The sequence below is a fragment of the Petromyzon marinus genome, unplaced genomic scaffold (genome assembly GCF_048934315.1).
Source record: "Petromyzon marinus isolate PM22_M1 ecotype Great Lakes invasive population unplaced genomic scaffold, UKy_Petmar_22M1.pri1.0 PM_G_Scaffold_27, whole genome shotgun sequence".
NCBI classification, from domain to species: Eukaryota; Metazoa; Chordata; class Hyperoartia; order Petromyzontiformes; family Petromyzontidae; genus Petromyzon; species Petromyzon marinus.
The window spans coordinates 2025834-2049928 of NW_027422839.1; the positions used below are offsets into that span (position 1 = coordinate 2025834).

At 50.5% G+C, this 24095-nt stretch overlaps 1 protein-coding gene and 1 long non-coding RNA gene across 8 annotated transcripts in view; one reads left to right on the forward strand and one right to left on the reverse strand.

Annotated features, from left to right (window-relative positions):
- Positions 1-216: 216 nt before the first annotated feature.
- Positions 217-6927, reverse strand: LOC142913965 (uncharacterized). The gene is made up of 3 exons (XR_012934995.1): positions 6539-6927; positions 1206-1275; positions 217-285 (listed from the first exon to the last, which is right to left on the reverse strand). It is a non-coding gene; the product is annotated as an uncharacterized LOC142913965 (long non-coding RNA).
- A 9931-nt stretch (positions 6928-16858) lies between these two features.
- The window catches only part of LOC142913943 (uncharacterized), a 266595-nt gene continuing 259358 nt past the window's right edge, over positions 16859-24095 (forward strand). For 3 of the 7 annotated variants that reach the window (XM_076061068.1, XM_076061062.1, XM_076061065.1), the window contains exon 1: positions 16860-17088. The gene's annotated coding sequence lies outside the window, so the exon portion shown is untranslated. Of the gene's footprint in view, positions 17089-20999; positions 21223-24095 lie in introns of those variants that run through there. The other 4 variants (XM_076061069.1, XM_076061063.1, XM_076061064.1 and 1 more) reach the window with 3 other exon arrangements.

A 24095-nucleotide genomic window follows, 5' to 3' on the forward strand; every position in this document is an offset into this window, starting at 1 on the left:
TCATAAATATTCCTGTAAGCCCTCGCATTTTCAACATTAATGTTGCCATAGAAACATTGTGGGGTTTTTTTGCTTCATTGTAAAAAAAAAATGATTATCTGTTATTTTTATTACATTTTTTATCTACGTGACTTTACCGAAAGAACCAAGAATATTAATTCCTGCAGTCACCAAAGTTTTAAGTCAAAACATTCACACACGTTGACAAAGCCTCACCTTGTGTTGTTGTGGGCAGGTCGCTTCTGATAACAAGAGCGGTATAGCAGCTCAAGCGGGCTTGGCCTGCTAACAAAAGAAAATAAAAACTGCGTGAATATTTACAATAAAACAAAGTTACAAAGTGGCGAGCCGGGTGAAGACAAATTAAACTTAAGCGAGATAATTAAAGTGAATGCAATCAGGCGAGGGCAGGAGGCAAGGCCCCGGGTGGCTAGGCCCCGCGTTGTAAAGTTCCAACTTGGACGTCGATTCCCATGCTCGCTGCTACTCAACTGACATCCCTACGAGAGAGAGAGGCTCTACCTTGGTAAACAACAACCACGACCACCATGAGAATTTCTCACCTCGGATTTCAGTGCAAGCGCGGATAGGCAGCCTCCTGTTACCTAGCGACGTCACGCGGGTAAGCAAGTAACATGACGTCACTCCCGGGGTAAGAGACACGCCCCTTCCACAATGAGCGGCTCTGTACTGAATAAATTATGTTAATGGTTCGGCCCATATGTCGAGCATTGGGGGCGTGGCTGCTGAACCCGTCGCAATAAACTCTCGACGGCTTTAACGGATACATTATGTTAATGAGCCGCCAGTCACTGGGCGTAGCTTTGCCCAAATAAGGATTGCCACTGGATTGATATCGGCAGTGACCCAAGCGGAGGTGACGTCACGCTCAAGAGCGCTGTGGACGGGGGAGGGCTGAATACCTTGGTGACATGACACCACTAGCTGCCACTTCATGCCGAAGAGGTCACGGGGATGGAGTTTAAGTTGATTTAGATTCATTTTCCATTGCCCCTCCCTTGAGTGCATGAACTCAGCAACAACGTGGACATTATTGTGTATACGTACACACTGTGTACACTTTGAGGCCACGTGAAGCGTCAAAGGCTCGCTGGAAGGAGGAAGTCGCGTGACAGACTCAGCAGTTGCGATGGGTTAACTGACGGATGGCTATCGATTAGAAATCACATATCCCCGAGTCTCACCTGTGAGTGGCACCGCCTCACGCTGTTGTGGATCCCCACGTGGCTCGGAGCCTCAAAAGCTCCGTGACTCCTGGGTGGTGATACAAAGACAAAGATCCCCCGTGTAGCCTTAACAGACTGTTGGGGCAAGTGCTGTTAGCAAGTATCAGCTCCACCTATGAAGGCCGGCGCGGCACGCGAAGGGAATGGGTAGCCAGCACCGTGCCCGACCGCCTTTGTCTCCCCAGTAATGATGTTTGCACACCGCACCGGGTACTCACTTGAGGCTGAGTCGACCTAGGGGAGGCCCAGAACCGGTTCAAATAATCGTCACTGGGTGTTGGCTGTGAGCGGGAATCAAACTCGGGTCGTTATGTTCGTAGAGCAGCGCACTAACCGCTAGACTACCGCCACACACGTTACACACACACACTACACACACACACGCACAGTACACACACACAGTACACACACACACGCACAGTGCACACACACACAGTACACACGCACAGTACACACACACAGTACACACACACGGTACCCACACACGCACGACACATACGCACAGTACACACACACACGCGCAGTACACACGCACGCGCACAACAACAACCGCCATTCGCCACTAAGTGGCGGTGACGTCACCATGACGCTTGTGCCAGGCTATGTGCACCCTGAGGCCACGTGAAGTGTCGAACGCCCGCTGGCAGGAGGTCACGGGGCAGACCCAGGTGCCACGGGTCGACTGACTGAGATGACTGGCTGATGCACCACCTGTGCCCCCTACTGTGCCAACCTGCTGTGCTTTAGCCACCCGGCGCTCCGCTCGTTGTTCTGAGCGTCGCTCCTCCGCCCTCCGTTGTTGTTGGAGGGCGACTACCTCCAACTGCCCAATAGCGTCCTTCACGAGCCTCCTCCACAGAGGCAGAACTTGACACCGCTTGTACCAGTCATCGGCAAGTCCACTCAGCTCCACGTCCTCCTGTACCACATCACTCCATCTCTTCTCTAGCCCGTGCCGCGCCCGCTTAGCCCCCTCAATCCGGCCGAACAAAAGCTGTTTCGGCATGCGGTGGCTGGGCATGCGGGCTACATGACCCAGCCATCGCAGCCTTGCCCGCCGGAGGAGCTCACCGATGGGACCCTGCCCAGATCTTTCAAGGATTTGTGAGCTCCTCACACAATCCAGTCTGGTTAAACCCAGGATGGATCATAGGCAGGCCAGCCTGAATGTTTCTAACCGGCGAAGATGCTTCATTAAGGGGGTCCACGTTTCGCAAGCGTAGAGAAGGGAGGGAATGACCGTGGCCGAGAAGACCTGAAGCTTAGTGCGGAGCGACAGACCAGGTAGCTTCCACACAGCGTTACGCAACCGATGAAAAGATATTGCCGCTCGACTGATTCGGAGTGAGACCTCTGCTGTTAAACTGGAGCCAGTCATAAGCACACTGCCCAGGTATGGGAAACTCTCCACTCTCTCCACAACTGCCCCATCACCGATCGGGAGTTGTGGGGGTGGAGTGTCCGATGGTACAAAATACCCAGGCAGGTGCTTAGTTTTGGTCGGGTTGATGGTAAGGCCCCACCTCTTAGTGGCACGCTCCAGTCTCAGCCCGCTCACCATCATGAAGGTCCTTAATGATCGTGAGCAGAGGGTCAGGTACTCCAAAAGCACGAAGAACGACCCAGAGCCCAGGCCTACTGATGGTATCATAGGCCTTGACCAGGTCAATAAAGCAGAGATGTAGGTCTTGTTGGAATTCCCTACACCTCTGCTGTAGCAGACGGACAGAAAATATGGCATCTGTGCAGGACCGCCCTTTCCTGAAACCGCATTGGGGCTCCGCAAGCCTCTCCTCAGCGTGCCTGGCAAGGCGATGCTGAATAATCCTTGCCAGGACCTTTCCCGGCACACTGAGCAGTGAGATGCCCCTGTAGTTGTTACAGTCTGTGCGGTCCCCCTTCTCAAAAAGGGGGACCACCAGGGCATCCTTCCAATCCTGCGGAACCCGTCCAGTGGTCCAGACTGTTGTTATGATGTCATATAGGGCAGTCTGTGCACAAACGCCACCCTCCCTCAGCATTTCGCTTGGGAGATCATCTCTGCCCGCTGCCTTTCCTGGTCTCAGACTCCGGATCGCCTTCAGTACTTCAACAGATGGCACCTCAGCCAGCCACTCACAGGGGGTGACTTCTTCCAATATGAGGCACCGCAGCCTCAGCAGGGTCATCCTCACTTTGTGCCACGATGTTTTCCTGGCTGAGGGATTTTCCCTCCCCCAGGACCTCACAGAAATGCTCAGCAAATCTGCAAACCTGTTCCTGGGGGTCGGAGATTGGATCACCGTTTTTTCCCCTAATGATGGTAATAGGTGTGGCGCTGCAGGTTACTTTTTTGATGGAGTTAAATAGAGATTTGTGATCACGGTCCACTGAGGCAGACTCCATCTCCTCAGCAACCCGCGACCACCACCCATCCTTGCAGCGCCTCACGGCTCTCCGAACCTCCGAGCGAAGGCTGCGGTAAGCCTCCTCATTCTCTGACGTGGGATTCTGTAGCCGATGGCAGTGGGCCTGTCGCTTTTTCTCAACCATCCTGAACACCTCCTCTGTCAGCCAGGGTCTCTGGGGAGGTCTGGACCGCGTACCCAAAGCAGCCATTACAGCTGCATGAGTCACAGTCCTAAACCTCGCCCATTTACCCTCGACATCAGGAGTCGGGGACGATGCCAATCCCAGCCGCAAGCGATGATGAAATTCTCGCTTGCAACTTTCATCAGATAACTGAGACCAGGCCACTTCAGGTCGGAATGGGGTCCTGGGTGTACACCCACCACCGGAGTGGAAGAATGGCAGGCGCATCTTACAGATGACTAGTCGATGGTCAGAGGGCAGATCAGCTCCACGGTAGGTCCTGGTGTCAAGGACATGGGCTCGCATCCACTGGTCCGTCACTATGTAGTCCAGCAGATGTTCTTGCTTGGACCCGGCATGCATCCATGATGTTGTGTGGATGCGCCGATGCCGGAACAGCGTGTTGGTAATTACAAGCCCATGGGCTGCACAAAAATCTAGCAGCCTCCTACCGTTGTTATTGAGCTGATCTGGCCCATGCCCTCCAATCACTCCAGACCAGGTGCCAGTATCATGACCAACTCGGGCATTGAAGTCACAGACACAACACACACAGAGACACACACACACAGAGACACACACACAGCGACACACAACACACACAGACACACACACACTGAGACGCGCACACAGAGACAGACACAACACAAATGTCTCCCCGTGTAGTCTCCCTGACGGGCTGCGCGAGGCTTACAGACACACACACAGACACACACACACACAGAGACACACACACAGACACAATACACACAGACACACACACAGACAGACACAACACAAATGTCTCCCCGTGTAGTCTCCCTGACGGGCTGCGTGAGGCTTACACACACAGAGACACACACACACAGAGACACACACACAGAGACACACACACAACACACAGACACACACACAGACACACACACACAGAGACACACACACAGAACACACACACACAGAGACACACACACAGAGACACACACACACAGAGACACACACAGAGACTCACACAGATACACACACAGACACAGAGACACACACACACACAGAGACACACACACAGAGACACACACACACAGAGACTCACACAGATACACACAGACACACACACAGACACAGAGACACACACACACCCACACACAGAGACACACACACAGAGACACACACACAGAGACACACAGACACACAGAGACACACACACAGAGACACACACACAGACACACACACAGAGACACAACACAGAGACACACAGACACACACACAGACACACACACAGATACACACACAGATACACACACAGATACACACACAGAGACACACACAGACAGAGACACACACACAGACACACAGAGACACACACACAGAGACACACACACACAGAGACACACACACAGAGACACACACACAGAGACACACACAGAAACACACAGAGACACACACACAGAGACACACACACACAGAGACACACACAGAGACACAGACACACACAGAGACACACACACAGAGACACACACACAGAGACACACACACAGAGACACACACAGAGACACACAGAGACACACACACAGAGACACACACACACAGAGACACACACAGACACCCACAGAGACACACACAGAGACACACACACAGAGACACACACACAGACACACACACAGACATACACAGAGACACACACAGAGACACACACACAGAGACACACAGAGACACACACACAGAGACACACAGAGACACACACAGAGGCACAGACACACACAGAGACACACACACAGAGACACACACAGACACACACAGAGACACACACACAGACATACACAGAGACACACAGAGACACACACACAGAGACACAGACACACACAGAGACACACACAGAGACACAGACACACACAGAGACACACACACAGAGACACACACAGACACACACACAGACACACACACAGAGACACACACAGAGACACACAGAGACACACACACAGAGACACACACACATAGACACACACACAGAGACACACACACAGACACACACACAGACATACACAGAGACACACAGAGACACACACACAGAGACACAGACACACACAGAGACACACACAGAGGCACAGACACACACAGAGACACACACAGACACACACAGAGACACACACACAGACATACACAGAGACACACAGAGACACAGACACACACAGAGACACACACAGAGACACAGACACACACAGAGACACACACACAGAGACACACACAGACACACACAGAGACACACACACAGAGACACACAGAGACACACACACAGAGACACACACACACACAGAGACACACACACAGACACACACACACAGACACACAGAGACACAGACACAGAGACACACACACACAGAGACTCACACAGATACACACAGACACACACACAGACACACACACACACCCACACACAGAGACACACACACAGAGACACACACACAGAGACACACAGACACACAGAGACACACACACAGAGACACACACACAGACACACACACAGAGACACAACACAGAGACACACAGACACACACACAGACACACACACAGATACACACACAGATACACACACAGAGACACACACAGACAGAGACACACACACAGACACAACACAAATGTCTCCCCGTGTAGTCTCCCTGACGGGCTGCGTGAGGCTGACAGAGCCCGCGCGTCTTTGTGGGCCTCAGGCTGTGAGGGCGAGAGGTCGGCTCCACTCTCTCACTCACCGCCCTCCTTGTTGTGTCGCCCGCTCTCGTTCACGTTTTTGTTTTATTATAGTCGTAGTTGTTGATGTTACAGTATTAGTTATTATAGCAGTTCATGTTTTTATTACTATTGTAACTGTTTATATAATTGCTGTTGTAAGTTGTTGATGTTATTATTAGTGTTATAGTTATGATTGTAGATGTTGTTGTTATTATAGTAGTTATAGTTACGATTGTAGATGTTATTGTTATTATAGTAGTAGTTATACTTATGATTATAGATGTTGTGGTGGTGGTGGTTGTTAGTCTCCTCAGAACACACAGCCGCCTTCTCCCGCCAAAACGCGACACTTTGGTGGTGGAGGGAGAGGGTCGTGTGGGCGAAACCAACGCGAGCAGCGGGCGAGGAAGGGGTGAATGCCACCGGCGAACTTAAATTGTTTTAATTTAGGGGGGTACACAGCAAACGCCACCTTTCACTAACGCTAGCGAGCCCCTCTTGCTTCTTGTCCGCTATGGATGAAATAATTAAACATCAAACAAATTCGCTACATTTATTCAGCGCGTCTTGAGTTTTGATGCTTTAAATCCCCCTCCCCCTCTTCTGGGCTATGCTTGGTATAGTCTGAAACGCAGCAGCGCCTTATCTAGTCTATGCTATTTACCATGGGCCTTAATCCGGGCTATGAAATAAAGTTCAATGTCACGTGCAATGGAGCTGACCAATTAAAAAACACCCACAAAATATCAACACCACGTGACTCGTGGTGGGAGGGGGGTTGCCATCTTGGTAAGGGAGAAGCCACCACACACCCCCCTACCCAAGATGACCGCCCAAACGTTGTTTGACTGGTTGTTGGGGAGAACCTCTGATAGCCAATAGCGACTATTAGGCGACTATTCACACTCGACTATTGCGGAGCTGTAGAAGCCCATCACGGTTTTACCCCGTCGTGGTCTTTGCGCAGGCAAAGTGAGTTCTCAGGCCCGTACGGGCGTACAGCCGTTTCAATACGGGCAAACAACAATACAAATCCGTGTCGATTTGTTTGTGTTTCTTCCTTGTGATGGGACTTTGTAGGATTAACGTTGAGATTTATAAGGGGCACGGGGTGATCAGTAAGGTCTGAATTGGTCTGTAATAAGGTAGGGCACTGATAAGGGGTTGACAGCTGTGTAGTGTATAGTGTAGTATAATGTATAGGATGAACGTTGAGATTTATAAGGGGCACGGGGTGATCAGTAAGGTCTGAATTGGTCTGTAATAAGGTAGGGCACTGATAAGGGGTTGACAGCTGTGTAGTGTATAGTGTAGTATAATGTATAGGATGAACGTTGAGATTTATAAGGGGCACGGGGTGATCGACAAGGTCTGAATTGGTCTGTAATAAGGCAGAGCGCCGATAAGGGGTTGACAGCTGTGTAGTGTGTAGTGTAGTATAATGTATAGGATGAACGTTGAGATTTATAAGGGCCACGGGGTGATCAGTAAGGTCTGAGTTGGTCTGTAATAAGGTAGGGCACTGATAAGTGGTTGAGAGTTATGCTACTGACACTAACGGTGTGACTATGCATACGTAGTCGTTCAGAGTGTTCAACGTCGGCCTGGGTGCTGCGGTCGTCCAGGCGGGCACCGTTCTGGCCCACGTGGGGAGGCCGGCGAGGTGACCACAGATGTCTCGTGGCCACAGTGAAGCGGAGGAGCGAGCCGGACGAATCATGGATGGGCGCGCTGCGCTGCAAGAATTCCGATTTTATCCGGCGAGTGGCGGGGCGAATTTTCAAAACATTTTCACTCAGGGTAAATATGACACTTTTGCCGCACGTCCCTGATGGCAGCACCGCATTGACACGGGCAACGCCGCTTCCGTTCGCCAGAATTCACACGGGCTTAGTCGTCAGGAGGAGGACCACGTTCGCCACTGCGGTCGACGAGGGGAGCTCCGTTGTTCCCGTTAAGAAACACGATGGGAGTCTGCGGCTTCGCGCGGATTTCCACCAATTGAACAAGGTCTCCGTGCCAGATGCACACCCGCTCCCACGGATGGACGATTCATTGGATGCCCTGTCGGCCGTGTGGGTTTTCTACCACACTTGACTTGTCGTCGGGGTGTTGGCAATTGCCTCTTGATGAGAGCTCTAAACCAAATCCTGTGTTCTGAACACCTCGGGTTCTAAATTTTGATTTAAAGCTTTCGTGACTGCAGTAATTCATATTCTTAGCTCTTTCGGTAAAGTCACCACGTTGAAGGGAAACAATGAAACAATAATATATATAAAACAATAAAAATGCTCACGACGTTTCGACCATAACACAAACGGTCGTCATCAGTTTGTGTTATGGTCGAAACGTCGTGAGAATTTTTATTGTTTTATATATATTATTTTATTGTTTCCCTTCAAAGTGGTGACTTTACCGAAAGAGCTAAGAACACCTCGGGCTCTGTTCCAGTTTAATTGTCTCCCGATGGGACTCCACTCGGCTCCGGTCACGTTCCAGCGACTCACGCAGCTGGTCCTAGCAGGCCTCCAATGGGACTCCCGCCTCGTTTATTTGGACGACGTGATCGTCTTCGGACGCACGTTCCAGGAGCAGCTGCAGCGGCCGCGATCGGTGTTTGTTCAAAGTTCGGGCGGCCAATCTTACGTTTAAACCACAGTCAAGTGTCACCTTCTGCAGACATCGGTTCGCTACTTGGGGCGCATCGTCAGCGAGTCCGGGGATAGCCACGGACCACCACAAAACTGCGTGCGTGCGCAACATGGCCAACCCCCACGTCGGTGGGTGACGTTTGCAGCTTTGTCGTATTACCGCCGCTTTGTGCCCAAATTTTGCAAAAATTGCAAAACCGCTCCATGCTCTCACTGCGAAAAGGCCAAAGATTTTGGTGGGGGGGGGGGGTGGAGGAGGAAACCGCATTTGTCGCGCTGTGGGACGGCCTCGTGACTGCTTTGTGACGTCATACACCAACGTGCATTGAGGCCCTTGTAAGGACTGCTTTGTGACGTCATACACCAACGTGCATTGAGTCCCTTGTAAGGACTGCTTTGTGATGTCACACACCAACGTGCATTGAGGCCCTTGTAAGGATTGCTTTGTGACGTCATACACCAACGTGGATTGAGGCCCTTATAAGGACTGCTTTGTGACGTCATACACCAACATGCATTGAGGCCCTTGTAAGGACTGCTTTGTGACGTCATACACCAACGTGCATTGAGGCCCTTGTAAGGACTGCTTTGTGACGTCACACACCAATGTGCATTGAGGCCCTTGTAAGGACTGCTTTGTGACGTCATACACCAACGTGCATTGAGGCCCTTATAAGGACTGCTTTGTGACGTCATACACACAAACACACCACATCCGGGGGCTCGCTCTAATGAGTTGAAAAACATTCCAAGGGGCAATTCAGTGGCCCTGTATCTACACAAGTTTTTTGGGACGACCTCCGGAGGGAGAATACTAGCGGGGGGGGGGGGGGGAGGGGGGTTGATGACATTAAGCGCCAGGAGGTCCGTGGAGCCAGAAGCAAAGATGACCCAAGGCTGGCCTCATGAATCCTCAGGAGGCGTGAAAGTGGCAGGAGCTTTGAGCTTTTGATGCGTCTAAGAGAATTAATGAAGCAAGGTAGAAATTCCTACATAACAGGTACCGTGTACAAACTTCACATTCGTCAGTCCTGCACAGACAGATTCCGAGTAGTACTCGCAATCAGCCTTAAGTTGAGATTTGCAGAAGCAAAAGCTCTGATCAATTAAGAGTTGAGTTATTGCTCAAGCAGATGAAGTATCACTGAACGTTTTATTTTATTTTGTTTCTTAATATTTCGAGTCACTTGCAGAGTCAAGGACCTCAAGAAGTTGTACTGCACTAAGCTAAGAGTTTGTGATAAAGTTAAGACTCGTGACAAATGGAACTTGAGTCGCACACCGATATCAAGTGCGCATGAAATTATTGTCAAAGGGATAGGCTGACCGGGTGTTCAACTCCCCCCACTCGCCTCGGCACTCTCGCAGGCCAATGGCAATTTCTGGATCGGACTGCAGAAGGTTGGAATCGCACCACCAGGAGCAGGCAACAAGCAGCAGTGGTAGTGGTGGATGGATGATTTTTTTATTATGAACGGGTGTTGATTTACCTTGCCTCAACACCATCATCAACATCACTAACAACATTCAAAACATCATCAACATCAAAGTCATTAACACCATCTTCAACATCATCAACATCGTCTCTCTCTCTGATTCTTTGTGTCTCTCTGTGTATATCTCCCCGTCTCTTTCCCCATGCCTCTCCCTATCCATCTCTCTGTGTGGCCATGTATCTCTCTGTCTCTCTGTGTCTCCGCTGTCTCTGTGTCTCTGTATTTCTCCCCGTCTCTTTCCCCATGCCTCTCCCTATCCGTCTCTCTGTGTGGCCATGTATCTCTCTGTCTCTCTGTGTCTCCGCTGTCTCTGTGTCTCTCTCTCTATTTCTCCCCATCTCTTTCCCCATGTCTCTCCGTCTCCAACTCTCTCTCTCTCTGTCTCTCCATGTCTCTCTCTGTCTCCCTGTCTGTGTCTATCTCGCTTTCGGTTTGAGCGGTCGATGTCCCGCAGAGGGCGGTGGAAATGATAAAACATTTTTTTTTTTACAATGAACATTAAGTAAATACAAGTAAACATCCCGGCATCGAGTTGCAGTTTGTAAAATTAACTCTAAAATTACGATTCTCGCTACGCATCATCACACGGCGGATATACGCACAATCGTCGTGTTCGGCAAAGGAATGACAAATCCTCTTCAAGTCAAAATATTAAAATATGATCGCCCATGAAGAACCAACGGTGAACGAGCAGTTAACAATGAACACCGGCAAAGTGGCTCAGTGGAAAAGGGGGCCAGATTCAATCCCTGGTTGACTCAGCCCATCATCATCACAACTAAAGTGAGCACCACTCTGCAGGGAAGTGAACCTGCAGTGTGCCACAGCTACCTCGCTCCTTTCCTCTCGCACATCCAGCCCTCTCACTCTCTCCTTCATTTCTACCCCACACCTCTCCCTCCCTCCCCCCCGCTCACCCTCTCCTTACAGCACCCCGTGTCCCTCTCACTCTCTCCCTCCCTCCCTCTCCTGGCCTCCCTCAGGGCTCCTAATCGGAACGAATCTCCCCAACAATCTCAACAGACCCCTCTGCCTCTCTCCCTCTCCACCTCCTCTCCCGCCCTCCCTCTCTCCACCTCCTCTCCCACCCTCCCTCTCTCCACCTCCTCTCCCGCCCTCCCTCTCTCCACCTCCTCTCCCACCCTCCCTCTCTCCACCTCCTCTCCCGCCCTCCCTCTCTCCACCTCCTCTCCCGCCCTCCCTCCCGCTCTCTCCCTGCCGGTTCCTAATCGGCACGACCCTTCCCGGCAGCCCCACGGCGCCCACGGCCGCGGCGATCTGCCGCAGCGTCCGTCTCTGCTCCGCCGCCGCCCCCGTCTGCGGCCGCCCCCCCTCCACGTCCCGGCGGCCTCCCTCTCTCGCTCTCCCTACCTCTCGCCTCGTCGCCTCCACTGCCCTCTCCACCAGTCTGTCGACCGTCCTCTCGTTCCCCCTCGCGGCAATATCAAACCGAGCTTGCTGCGCCTCGGTCCTTGGCCACGAGTCGCCGACCCTCTGATCCACTCGCCTCCTCGCGTCCGCCTGTCTGTCCCACGCAGATCTCTCCGCCTCCAGCCTCTCTCTCCCCGCCTCCTCCCTGTTGAGCGTCCTCTCTTCGCCAATGGCTCGTCTCACCCACGCCGTCAGCAGCCTGGCTCTCTCCGCGTTGAGCATCGCCATCTCCACGTCCTCCCCGCGGGGCACCGACCGGTTCACCAGCCTCCTCACGGGCATCTTTCTCCGCCACTGGTCCCTGTCTGCGATGAGCCCCTGTCGGGCCCGCACGCCCGCAGCAGCCGGCTCTCTCCTCGGCTCCCTCTGGACCCCCCTCTCTCCCCCTCGCCTCGCTTCCTCCTCCCTGCCGCGTCCTCTCCTCGCTCCCCCTCCCCTCTCCATGGCGCTCCTCTGGATGCCGCCTCGGCCCACACACGCTTCCCGTACCGTCACAAACATCGCCATCATCATCATCATCGTCAAAACACACGTACACACACAGATACACACGCAGATACATACACACACAGACACACACACAGATACACACGCAGACAAACACATATAACAATAACCGCCATTCACCACTAAGTGGCGGTGATGTCACCACGACGCTTGTGCCAGGCTATGTGCACCCTGAGGCCACGTGAAGTGTCGAACGCCCGCAGGCAGGAGGTCACGGGGCAGACCCAGGTGCCACGGGTCGACTGACTGAGATGACTGGCTGATGCACCACCTGTGCCCCCTACTGTGTCAACCCGCTGTGCTTTAGCCACCCGGCGCTCCGCTCGTTGTTGTGAGCATCGCTCCTCCACACTCCGTTGTTGTTGGAGGGCGACTACCTCCAACTGCCCAGTAGCGTCCTTCACGAGCCTCCTCCACAGAGGCCGATCTTGACACCGCTGGTACCGGTCATCGGCAAGTCCACTCAGCTCCACGTCCCCCTGTACCACATCACTCCATCTCTTCTCTAGCCCGTGCCGCGCCCGCTTAGCCCCCTCAATCCGGCCGAACAGAAGCTGTTTCGGCATGCGGTGGCTGGGCATGCGGGCTACATGACCCAGCCATCGCAGCCTTGCCCGCCGGAGGAGCTCACCGATGGGACCTTGCCCAGATCTTTCAAGGATTTGTGAGCTCCTCACACAATCCAGTCTGGTTAAACCCAGGATGGATCGTAGGCAGGCCAGCCTAAATGTTTCTAACCGGTGAAGATGTTCCATTAGGGGGGTCTACGTTTCGCAAGCGTAGAGAAGGGAGGGAATGACCGTGGCCGAGAAGACCTGAAGCTTAGTGCGGAGCGACAGACAGGGTAGCTTCCACACAGCGTTACGCAACCGATGAAAAGATATTGCCGCTCGACTGATTCAGAGTGAGACCTCTGCTGTTAAACTGGAGCCAGTCATAAGCACACTGCCCAGGTATGGGAAACTCTCCACTTTCTCCACAACTGCCCCATCACCGATTGGGAGTTGTGAGGGTGGAGTGTCCGATGGTACAAAATACCCAGGCAGGTGCTTAGTTTTGGTGGGGCTGATGTTAAGGCCCCACCTCTTAGTGTCACGCTCTAGTCCCAGCAGCAGCGTCTCCAACTCCTCCTCTGACTGAGCAGCTATTACCAAATCATCAGCATACATAACGTGGTTGAGCAATAGGGAGCCATCCCTTGACCGCACCCGGGCATCGATCAGCCTCCCATTATATCTGGACCATATGGAGATTCCCCCGGTACAGCTATTGAAGGCTTCACGAACTACGTGGTCAAAATAGATGTTAAATAATGTGGGAGCCAGAGGACATCCCTGTCGCACCCCAAGGTGTACAGAGAATGGCTCTGACTCCCGGCCACGTAGTTTTACCCGGGCCCGCTCACCATCATGAAGGTCCTTAATGATCGTGAGCAGAGGGTCAGGTACGCCAAAAGCACGAAGAATGACCCAGAGCCCAGGCCTACTGATGGTATCATAGGCCTTGACCAGGTCAATAAAGCAGAGATGTAGGTCTTGTTGGAATTCCCGACACCTCTGCTGTAGCAGACGGACAGAAAATATGGCATCTGTGCAGGACCACCCTTTCCTGAAACCGCATTGGGGCTCCGCAAGCCTCTCCTCAGCGTGCCTGGCAAGGCGATGCTGAATAATCCTTGCCAGGACCTTTCCCGGCACACAGACACACACACACACAGACACACACACACAGACACACACACAGACACACACACAGACACACACACAGACACACAGACACAAACACACAGACACACACACAGACACACACACACACAGACACACACAGACACACACACAGACACACAGACACAACAACAACAACAACCGCCATTCGCCACTAAGTGGCGGTGACGTCACCACGACGCTTGTGCCAGGCTATGTGCACCGTGAGGCCACGTGAAGTGTCGAACGCCCGCTGGCAGGAGGTCACTGGGCAGACCCAGGTGCCACGGGTCGACTGACTGAGATGACTGGCTGATGCACCACCTGTGCCCCCTACTGTGCCAACCTGCTGTGCTTTAGCCACCCGGCGCTCCGCTCGTTCTGAGCGTCGCTCCTCCGCCCTCCGTTGCTGTTGGAGGGCGACTGCCTCCAACTGCCCAGTAGCATCCTTCACGAGCCTCCTCCACAGAGGCCGATCTTGACACCGCTGGTACCAGTCATCGGCAAGTCCACTCAGCTCCACGTCCTCCTGTACCACATCACTCCATCTCTTCTCTAGCCCGTGCCGCGCCCGCTTAGCCCCCTCAATTCAGCCAAACAAAAGCTGTTTCGGCATGCGGTGGCTGGGCATGCGGGCTACATGACCCAGCCATCGCAGCCTTGCCTGCCGGAGGAGCTCACCGATGGGACCCTGCCCAGATCTTTCAAGGATTTGTGAGCTCCTCACACAATCCAGTCTGGCCAAACCCAGGATGGATCGTAGGCAGGCCAGCCCAAATGTTTCCAACCGGCGAAGATGTTCCATTAGGGGGGTCCACGTTTCGCAAGCGTAGAGAAGGGAGGGAATGACCGTGGCCGAGAAGACCTGAAGCTTAGTGCGGAGCGACAGACCAGGTAGCTTCCACACAGCGTTACGCAACCGATGAAAAGATATTGCCGCTCGACTGATTCGGAGTGAGACCTCTGCTGTTAAACTGGAGCCAGTCATAAGCACACTGCCCAGGTATGGGAAACTCTCCACTCTCTCCACAACTGCCCCATCACCGATTGGGAGTTGTGGGGGTGGAGTGTCCGATGGTACAAAATACCCAGGCAGGTGCTTAGTTTTGGTGGGGCTGATGGTAAGGCCCCACCTCTTAGTGGCACGCTCCAGGAGATTCCCCCGGTACAGCTATTGAAGGCTTCACGAACTACGTGGTCAAAATAGATGTTAAATAATGTGGGAGCCAGAGGACATCCCTGTCGCACCGCAAGGTGTACAGGGAATGGCTCTGACTCCCGGCCACGTTGTTTTACCCGGGCCCGCTCACCATCATGAAGGTCCTTAATGATCGTGAGCAGAGGGTCAGGTACTCCAAAAGCACGAAGAACGACCCAGAGCCCAGGCCTACTGATGGTATCATAGGCCTTGACCAGGTCAATAAAGCAGAGATGTAGGTCTTGTTGGAATTCCCTACACCTCTGCTGTAGCAGACGGAGAGAAAATATGGCATCTGTGCAGGACCGCCCTTTCCTGAAACCGCATTGGGGCTCCGCAAGCCTCTCCTCAGCGTGCCTGGCAAGGCGATGCTGAATAATCCTTGCCAGGACCTTTCCCGGCACACTGAGGAGTGAGATGCCCCTGTAGTTGTTACAGTCTGTGCGTGGTCCCCCTTCTTAAAAAGGGGGACCACACACACACAGAGACACACACACAGAGACACACACACAGAGACACACACATCACACACAGAGACACACACACACAGAGACACACACACATCACACACAGAGACACACACACACAGAGACACACACACAGAGACACACACACAGAGACACACACACAACACACAGAGACACACACAGATACACACAGACACACACACAGATACACAGACAGAGACACACACAGAGACACAAACACAACACAAATGTCTCCCCCGTGTAGTCTCCCTGACGGGCTGCGTGAGGCTGACAGAGACACACAGAGACACACACAGACACACACACAGACACACACACAGACAGACACAACACAGAGACACACACACAGAGACACACACACACAGAGACACACACACAGACACACACAGAGACAGACACACACAGAGACACACACACAGACACACAGACACACACATACACACACACATACACAGACACACACAGACACACACATACATACACACAGACACACACACATCGAACGTGAACGCCACCGGTGACGTTCGCCTCAGTCGATGGCCCCCAAGCCGCTGCTGGAAAATCGTCGTTTCGATTTGCGATTATCGATTTGAAATCGATTACTTAACCACGTGATTTGGTGCCGCTGCGTTTGGCAGTGGGGCAACGGGCACACAACACAATTAGCCAAACCCGAACTCAACGGCGTCAGTCGTCGTTAACTCCGGCTTTAAAAAGGGGGGGAATAATATTTAACAGGCGACGTTTCGGGTAACGGACCTTTATCGCACGGTGCACGACCGGCGAGAATCGATATCCGGTGAGCGTCTGTGGCATCGATTAAACGGGAATAGGCCGATTCTAAAGGAATCTACAACCTTCGATTCCTTTACTCTCGATTTAAAGAGTCGATTCTTGGCGCGCGAGCGTCACTATTCTACTCACGCAGCGCGGCTTGGTGGTGGAGGTTTTTATTTTTAAAAGTTTTAACTTTCACGTCTCGTTAAGTTGCTTTAGGAGTCTGTAGTTGTACGAAGTATACCGCAAGGCGTACAGGCCGCAACAATCGAGGCGACTCCTGCGCCTACAATCGCCGGCGGATCAAAGCATCGCGAAGGTTGATTTGGGCCTAACTCTATCATCATCTGTGCCAGACGTCACGATCATCATCATCATTACAGAGAGATTGTTCACGATCATCATTACAGAGAGAGATTGTTCACGATCATCATCATTACAGAGAGAGATTGTTCACGATCATCATCATTACAGAGAGAGATTGTTCACGATCATCATCATCATTACAGGGAGAGATTGTTCACGATCATCATCATTACAGAGAGAGATTGTTCACGATCATCATTACAGAGAGAGAGATTGTTCACGATCATCATCATTATGGAGAGAGAGATTGTTCACGATCAGCATTATTACAGAGAGAGATTGTTCACGATCATCATCATTACAGAGAGACATTGTTCACGATCATCATCATCATTACAGAGAGAGATTGTTCACGATCATCATCATTACAGAGAGAGATTGTTCACGATCATCATCATCATTACAGGGAGATATTGTTCACGATCATCATCATTACAGAGAGAGATTGTTCACGATCATCATTACAGAGAGAGAGATTGTTCACGATCATCATCATTATGGAGAGAGAGATTGTTCACGATCAGCATTATTACAGAGAGAGATTGTTCACGATCATCATCATTACAGAGAGACATTGTTCACGATCATCATCATCATTACAGAGAGAGATTGTTCACGATCATCATCATCATTACAGAGAGACATTGTTCACGATCATCATCATCATCATCATTACAGAGAGAGAGATTGTTGAGTGATTCACTTGGGGCCTTGACAATGTGTCTAGCTTAGTGGTCTAATCACCACACAGTGTTGTTGTTGAGTGATTCACTTGGGGCCTTGACAATGTGTCTAGCTTAGTGGTCTAATCACCACACCTTGTTGTTGAGTGATTCACTTGGGGCCTTGACAATGTGTCTAGCTTAGTGGTCTAATCACCACACCGTGGTGTTGTTGTTGTTGAGTGATTCACTTGGGGCCTTGACAATGCGTCTAGCTTAGTGGTCTAATCACCACACCGTGTTGGTGTTGTTGTTGAGTGATTCACTTGGGGCCTTGACAATGTGTCTAGCTTAGTGGTCTAATCACCACACCTTGGTGTTGTTGTTGAGTGATTCACTTGGGGCCTTGACAATGTGTCTAGCTTAGTGGTCTAATCACCACACCTTGGTGTTGTTGTTGTTGAGTGATTCACTTGGGGCCTTGACAATGTGTCTAGCTTAGTGGTCTAATCACCACACCGTGTTGTTGTTGAGTGATTCACTTGGGGCCTTGACAATGTGTCTAGCTTAGTGTTCTAATCACCACACTGTGTTGTTGTTGTTGAGTGATTCACTTGGGGCCTTGACAATGTGTCTAGCTTAGTGGTCTAATCACCACACCTTGGTGTTGTTGTTGTTGAGTGATTCACTTGGGGCCTTGACAATGTGTCTAGCTTAGTGGTCTAATCACCACACCGTGGTGTTGTTGTTGTTGAGTGATTCACTTGGGGCCTTGACAATGCGTCTAGCTTAGTGGTCTAATCACCACACCGTGGTGTTGTTGTTGTTGAGTGATTCACTTGGGGCCTTGACAATGCGTCTAGCTTAATGGTCTAATCACCACACCTTGGTGTTGTTGTTGTTGTTGAGTGATTCACTTGGGGCCTTGACAATGCGTCTAGCTTAGTGGTCTAATCACCACACCTTGGTGTTGTTGTTGAGTGATTCACTTGGGGCCTTGACAATGTGTCTAGCTTAGTGGTCTAATCACCACACCTTGGTGTTGTTGTTGTTGTTGAGTGATTCACTTGGGGCCTTGACAATGTGTCTAGCTTAGTGGTCTAATCACCACTCCTTGGTGTTGTTGTTGTTGAGTGATTCACTTGGGGCCTTGACAATGTGTCTAGCTTAGTGGTCTAATCACCACACAGTGTTGTTGTTGTTGAGTGATTCACTTGGGGCCTTGACAATGTGTCTAGCTTAGTGGTCTAATCACCACACAGTGTTGTTGTTGTTGTTGAGTGATTCACTTGGGGCCTTGACAATGCGTCTAGCTTAGTGGTCTAATCACCACACCGTGGTGTTGTTGTTGTTGGTGAGTAATTCACTTGGGGCCTTGACAATGTGTCTAGCTTAGTGGTCTAATCACCACACCGTGTTGTTGAGTGATTCACTTGGGGCCTTGACAATGTGTCTAGCTTAGTGGCCTAATCACCACACAGTGTTGTTGTTGTTGAGTGATTCACTTGGGGCCTTGACAATGTGTCTAGCTTAGTGGTCTAATCACCACACCTTGTTGTTGTTGAGTGATTCACTTGGGGCCTTGACAATGTGTCTAGCTTAGTGGTCTAATCACCACACCGTGGTGTTGTTGTTGAGTGATTCACTTGGGGCCTTGACAATGTGTCTAGCTTAGTGGTCTAATCACCACACAGTGTTGTTGTTGTTGAGTGATCCACTTGGGGCCTTGACAATGTGTCTAGCTTAGTGGTCTAATCACCACACCGTGGTGTTGTTGTTGTTGAGTGATTCACTTGGGGCCTTGACAATGTGACTAGCTTAGTGGTCTAATCACCACACCGTGTAGTTGTTGTTGAGTGATTCACTTGGGGCCTTGACAATGTGTCTAGCTTAGTGGTCTAATCACCACACCATGTTGTTGTTGAGTGATTCACTTGGGGCCTTGACAATGTGTCTAGCTTAGTGGTCTAATCACCACACCGTGTTGTTGAGTGATTCACTTGGGGCCTTGACAATGTGTCTAGCTTAGTGGTCTAATCACCACACAGTGTTGTTGTTGTTGAGTGATTCACTTGGGGCCTTGACAATGTGTCTAGCTTAGTGGTCTAATCACCACACCATGTTGTTGTTGAGTGATTCACTTGGGGCCTTGACAATGTGTCTAGCTTAGTGGTCTAATCACCACACCGTGTTGTTGAGTGATTCACTTGGGGCCTTGACAATGTGTCTAGCTTAGTGGTCTAATCACCACACAGTGTTGTTGTTGTTGAGTGATTCACTTGGGGCCTTGACAATGTGTCTAGCTTAGTGGTCTAATCACCACACCGTGTTGTTGTTGTTGTTGAGTGATTCACTTGGGGCCTTGACAATGTGTCTAGCTTAGTGGTCTAATCACCACACTGTGTAGTTGTTGTTGAGTGATTCACTTGGGGCCTTGACAATGTGTCTAGCTTAGTGGTCTAATCACCACACCATGTTGTTGTTGAGTGATTCACTTGTGGCCTTGACAATGTGTCTAGCTTAGTGGTCTAATCACCACACTGTGTTGTTGTTGTTGAGTGATTCACTTGGGACCTTGACAATGTGTCTAGCTTAGTGGTCTAATCACCACACCATGGTGTTGTTGTTGTTGAGTGATTCACTTGGGGCCTTGACAATGTGTCTAGCTTAGTGGTCTAATCACCACACCGTGTTGTTTTGTTGTTGAGTGATTCACTTGGGGCCTTGACAATGTGTCTAGCTTAGTGGTCTAATCACCACACCGTGGTGTTGTTGTTGTTGTTGAGTGATTCACTTGGGGCCTTGACAATGTGTCTAGCTTAGTGGTCTAATCACCAGACCGTGTTGTTGTTGATTGATTCACTTGGGGCCTTGACAATGCGTCTAGCTTAGTGGTCTAATCACCACACCGTGGTGTTCTTGTTGTTGTTGAGTGATTCACTTGGGGCCTTGACAATGTGTCTAGCTTAGTGGTCTAATCACCACACCGTGGTGTTGTTGTTGAGTGATTCACTTGGGGCCTTGACAATGTGTCTAGCTTAGTGGTCTAATCACCAATATTTAACAGGCGACGTTTCGGGTAACGGACCTTTATCGCACAGTGCACGACCGGCGAGAATCGATATCCGGTGAGCGTCTGTGGCATCGATTAAACGGGAATAGGCCGATTCTAAAGGAATCTACAACCTTCGATTCCTTTACTCTCGATTTAAAGAGTCGATTCTTGGCGCGCGAGCGTCACTATTCTACTCACGCAGCGCGGCTTGGTGGTGGAGGTTTTTATTTTTAAAAGTTTTAACTTTCACGTCTCGTTAAGTTGCTTTAGGAGTCTGTAATTGTACGAAGTATACCGCAAGGCGTACAGGCCGCAACAATCGAGGCGACTCCTGCGCCTACAATCGCCGGCGGATCAAAGCGTCGCGAAGGTTGATTTGGGCCTAACTCTATCATCATCTGTGCCAGACGTCACGATCATCATCATCATTACAGAGAGATTGTTCACGATCATCATTACAGAGAGAGATTGTTCACGATCATCATCATTACAGAGAGAGATTGTTCACGATCATCATCATTACAGAGAGAGATTGTTCACGATCATCATCATCATTACAGAGAGAGATTGTTCACGATCATCATCATTACAGAGAGAGATTGTTCACGATCATCATTACAGAGAGAGAGATTGTTCACGATCATCATCATTATGGAGAGAGAGATTGTTCACGATCAGCATTATTACAGAGAGAGATTGTTCACGATCATCATCATTACAGAGAGACATTGTTCACGATCATCATCATCATTACAGAGAGAGATTGTTCACGATCATCATCATCATTACAGAGAGACATTGTTCACGATCATCATCATTACAGAGAGAGATTGTTGAGTGATTCACTTGGGGCCTTGACAATGCGTCTAGCTTAGTGGTCTAATCACCACACCTTGGTGTTGTTGTTGTTGAGTGATTCACTTGGGGCCTTGACAATGCGTCTAGCTTAGTGGTCTAATCACCACACCTTGGTGTTGTTGTTGAGTGATTCACTTGGGGCCTTGACAATGTGTCTAGCTTAGTGGTCTAATCACCACACCGTGGTGTTGTTGTTGTTGTTGAGTGATTCACTTGGGGCCTTGACAATGCGTCTAGCTTAGTGGTCTAATCACCACACCGTGTTGGTGTTGTTGTTGAGTGATTCACTTGGGGCCTTGACAATGTGTCTAGCTTAGTGGTCTAATCACCACACCTTGGTGTTGTTGTTGAGTGATTCACTTGGGGCCTTGACAATGTGTCTAGCTTAGTGGTCTAATCACCACACCTTGGTGTTGTTGTTGTTGAGTGATTCACTTGGGGCCTTGACAATGTGTCTAGCTTAGTGGTCTAATCACCACACCGTGTTGTTGTTGAGTGATTCACTTGGGGCCTTGACAATGTGTCTAGCTTAGTGTTCTAATCACCACACTGTGTTGTTGTTGTTGTTGAGTGATTCACTTGGGGCCTTGACAATGTGTCTAGCTTAGTGGTCTAATCACCACACCTTGGTGTTGTTGTTGTTGAGTGATTCACTTGGGGCCTTGACAATGTGTCTAGCTTAGTGGTCTAATCACCACACCGTGGTGTTGTTGTTGTTGAGTGATTCACTTGGGGCCTTGACAATGCGTCTAGCTTAGTGGTCTAATCACCACACCGTGGTGTTGTTGTTGTTGAGTGATTCACTTGGGGCCTTGACAATGCGTCTAGCTTAATGGTCTAATCACCACACCTTGGTGTTGTTGTTGTTGAGTGATTCACTTGGGGCCTTGACAATGCGTCTAGCTTAGTGGTCTAATCACCACACCTTGGTGTTGTTGTTGAGTGATTCACTTGGGGCCTTGACAATGTGTCTAGCTTAGTGGTCTAATCACCACACCTTGGTGTTGTTGTTGTTGTTGAGTGATTCACTTGGGGCCTTGACAATGTGTCTAGCTTAGTGGTCTAATCACCACACCTTGCTGTTGTTGTTGTTGAGTGATTCACTTGGGGCCTTGACAATGTGTCTAGCTTAGTGGTCTAATCACCACACAGTGTTGTTGTTGTTGTTGAGTGATTCACTTGGGGCCTTGACAATGTGTCTAGCTTAGTGGTCTAATCACCACACAGTGTTGTTGTTGTTGTTGAGTGATTCACTTGGGGCCTTGACAATGCGTCTAGCTTAGTGGTCTAATCACCACACCGTGGTGTTGTTGTTGTTGTTGGTGAGTAATTCACTTGGGGCCTTGACAATGTGTCTAGCTTAGTGGTCTAATCACCACACCGTGTTGTTGAGTGATTCACTTGGGGCCTTGACAATGTGTCTAGCTTAGTGGCCTAATCACCACACAGTGTTGTTGTTGTTGAGTGATTCACTTGGGGCCTTGACAATGTGTCTAGCTTAGTGGTCTAATCACCACACCATGTTGTTGTTGAGTGATTCACTTGTGGCCTTGACAATGTGTCTAGCTTAGTGGTCTAATCACCACACTGTGTTGTTGTTGTTGAGTGATTCACTTGGGACCTTGACAATGTGTCTAGCTTAGTGGTCTAATCACCACACCATGGTGTTGTTGTTGTTGAGTGATTCACTTGGGGCCTTGACAATGTGTCTAGCTTAGTGGTCTAATCACCACACCGTGTTGTTTTGTTGTTGTTGAGTGATTCACTTGGGGCCTTGACAATGTGTCTAGCTTAGTGGTCTAATCACCACACCGTGGTGTTGTTGTTGTCGTTGAGTGATTCACTTGGGGCCTTGACAATGTGTCTAGCTTAGTGGTCTAATCACCAGACCGTGTTGTTGTTGTTGTTGATTGATTCACTTGGGGCCTTGACAATGCGTCTAGCTTAGTGGTCTAATCACCACACCGTGGTGTTCTTGTTGTTGTTGAGTGATTCACTTGGGGCCTTGACAATGTGTCTAGCTTAGTGGTCTAATCACCACACCGTGGTGTTGTTGTTGAGTGATTCACTTGGGGCCTTGACAATGTGTCTAGCTTAGTGGTCTAATCACCACACCGTGTTGTTGTTGTTGAGTGATTCACTTCGGGCCTTCCAACACCGCCGGCGATGATTATCTCAACCGGTTCTGGGACTCCCCTAGGTCGACTCAGCCTCAAATGAGTAGCTGGTGTAGCGGTGTGTAGTAGTAAAACATCGCTAGCACTGGGGAGACAAAGGCGGCCGGGCGTGGTGCTGGCCACCCACCCCCCTCGTGTGCCACAGTGCCGGTAGCCTTCATAGCTGCTGCTCACTAACAGCACTTGCCCCTACAGCCTGTTACAGGCT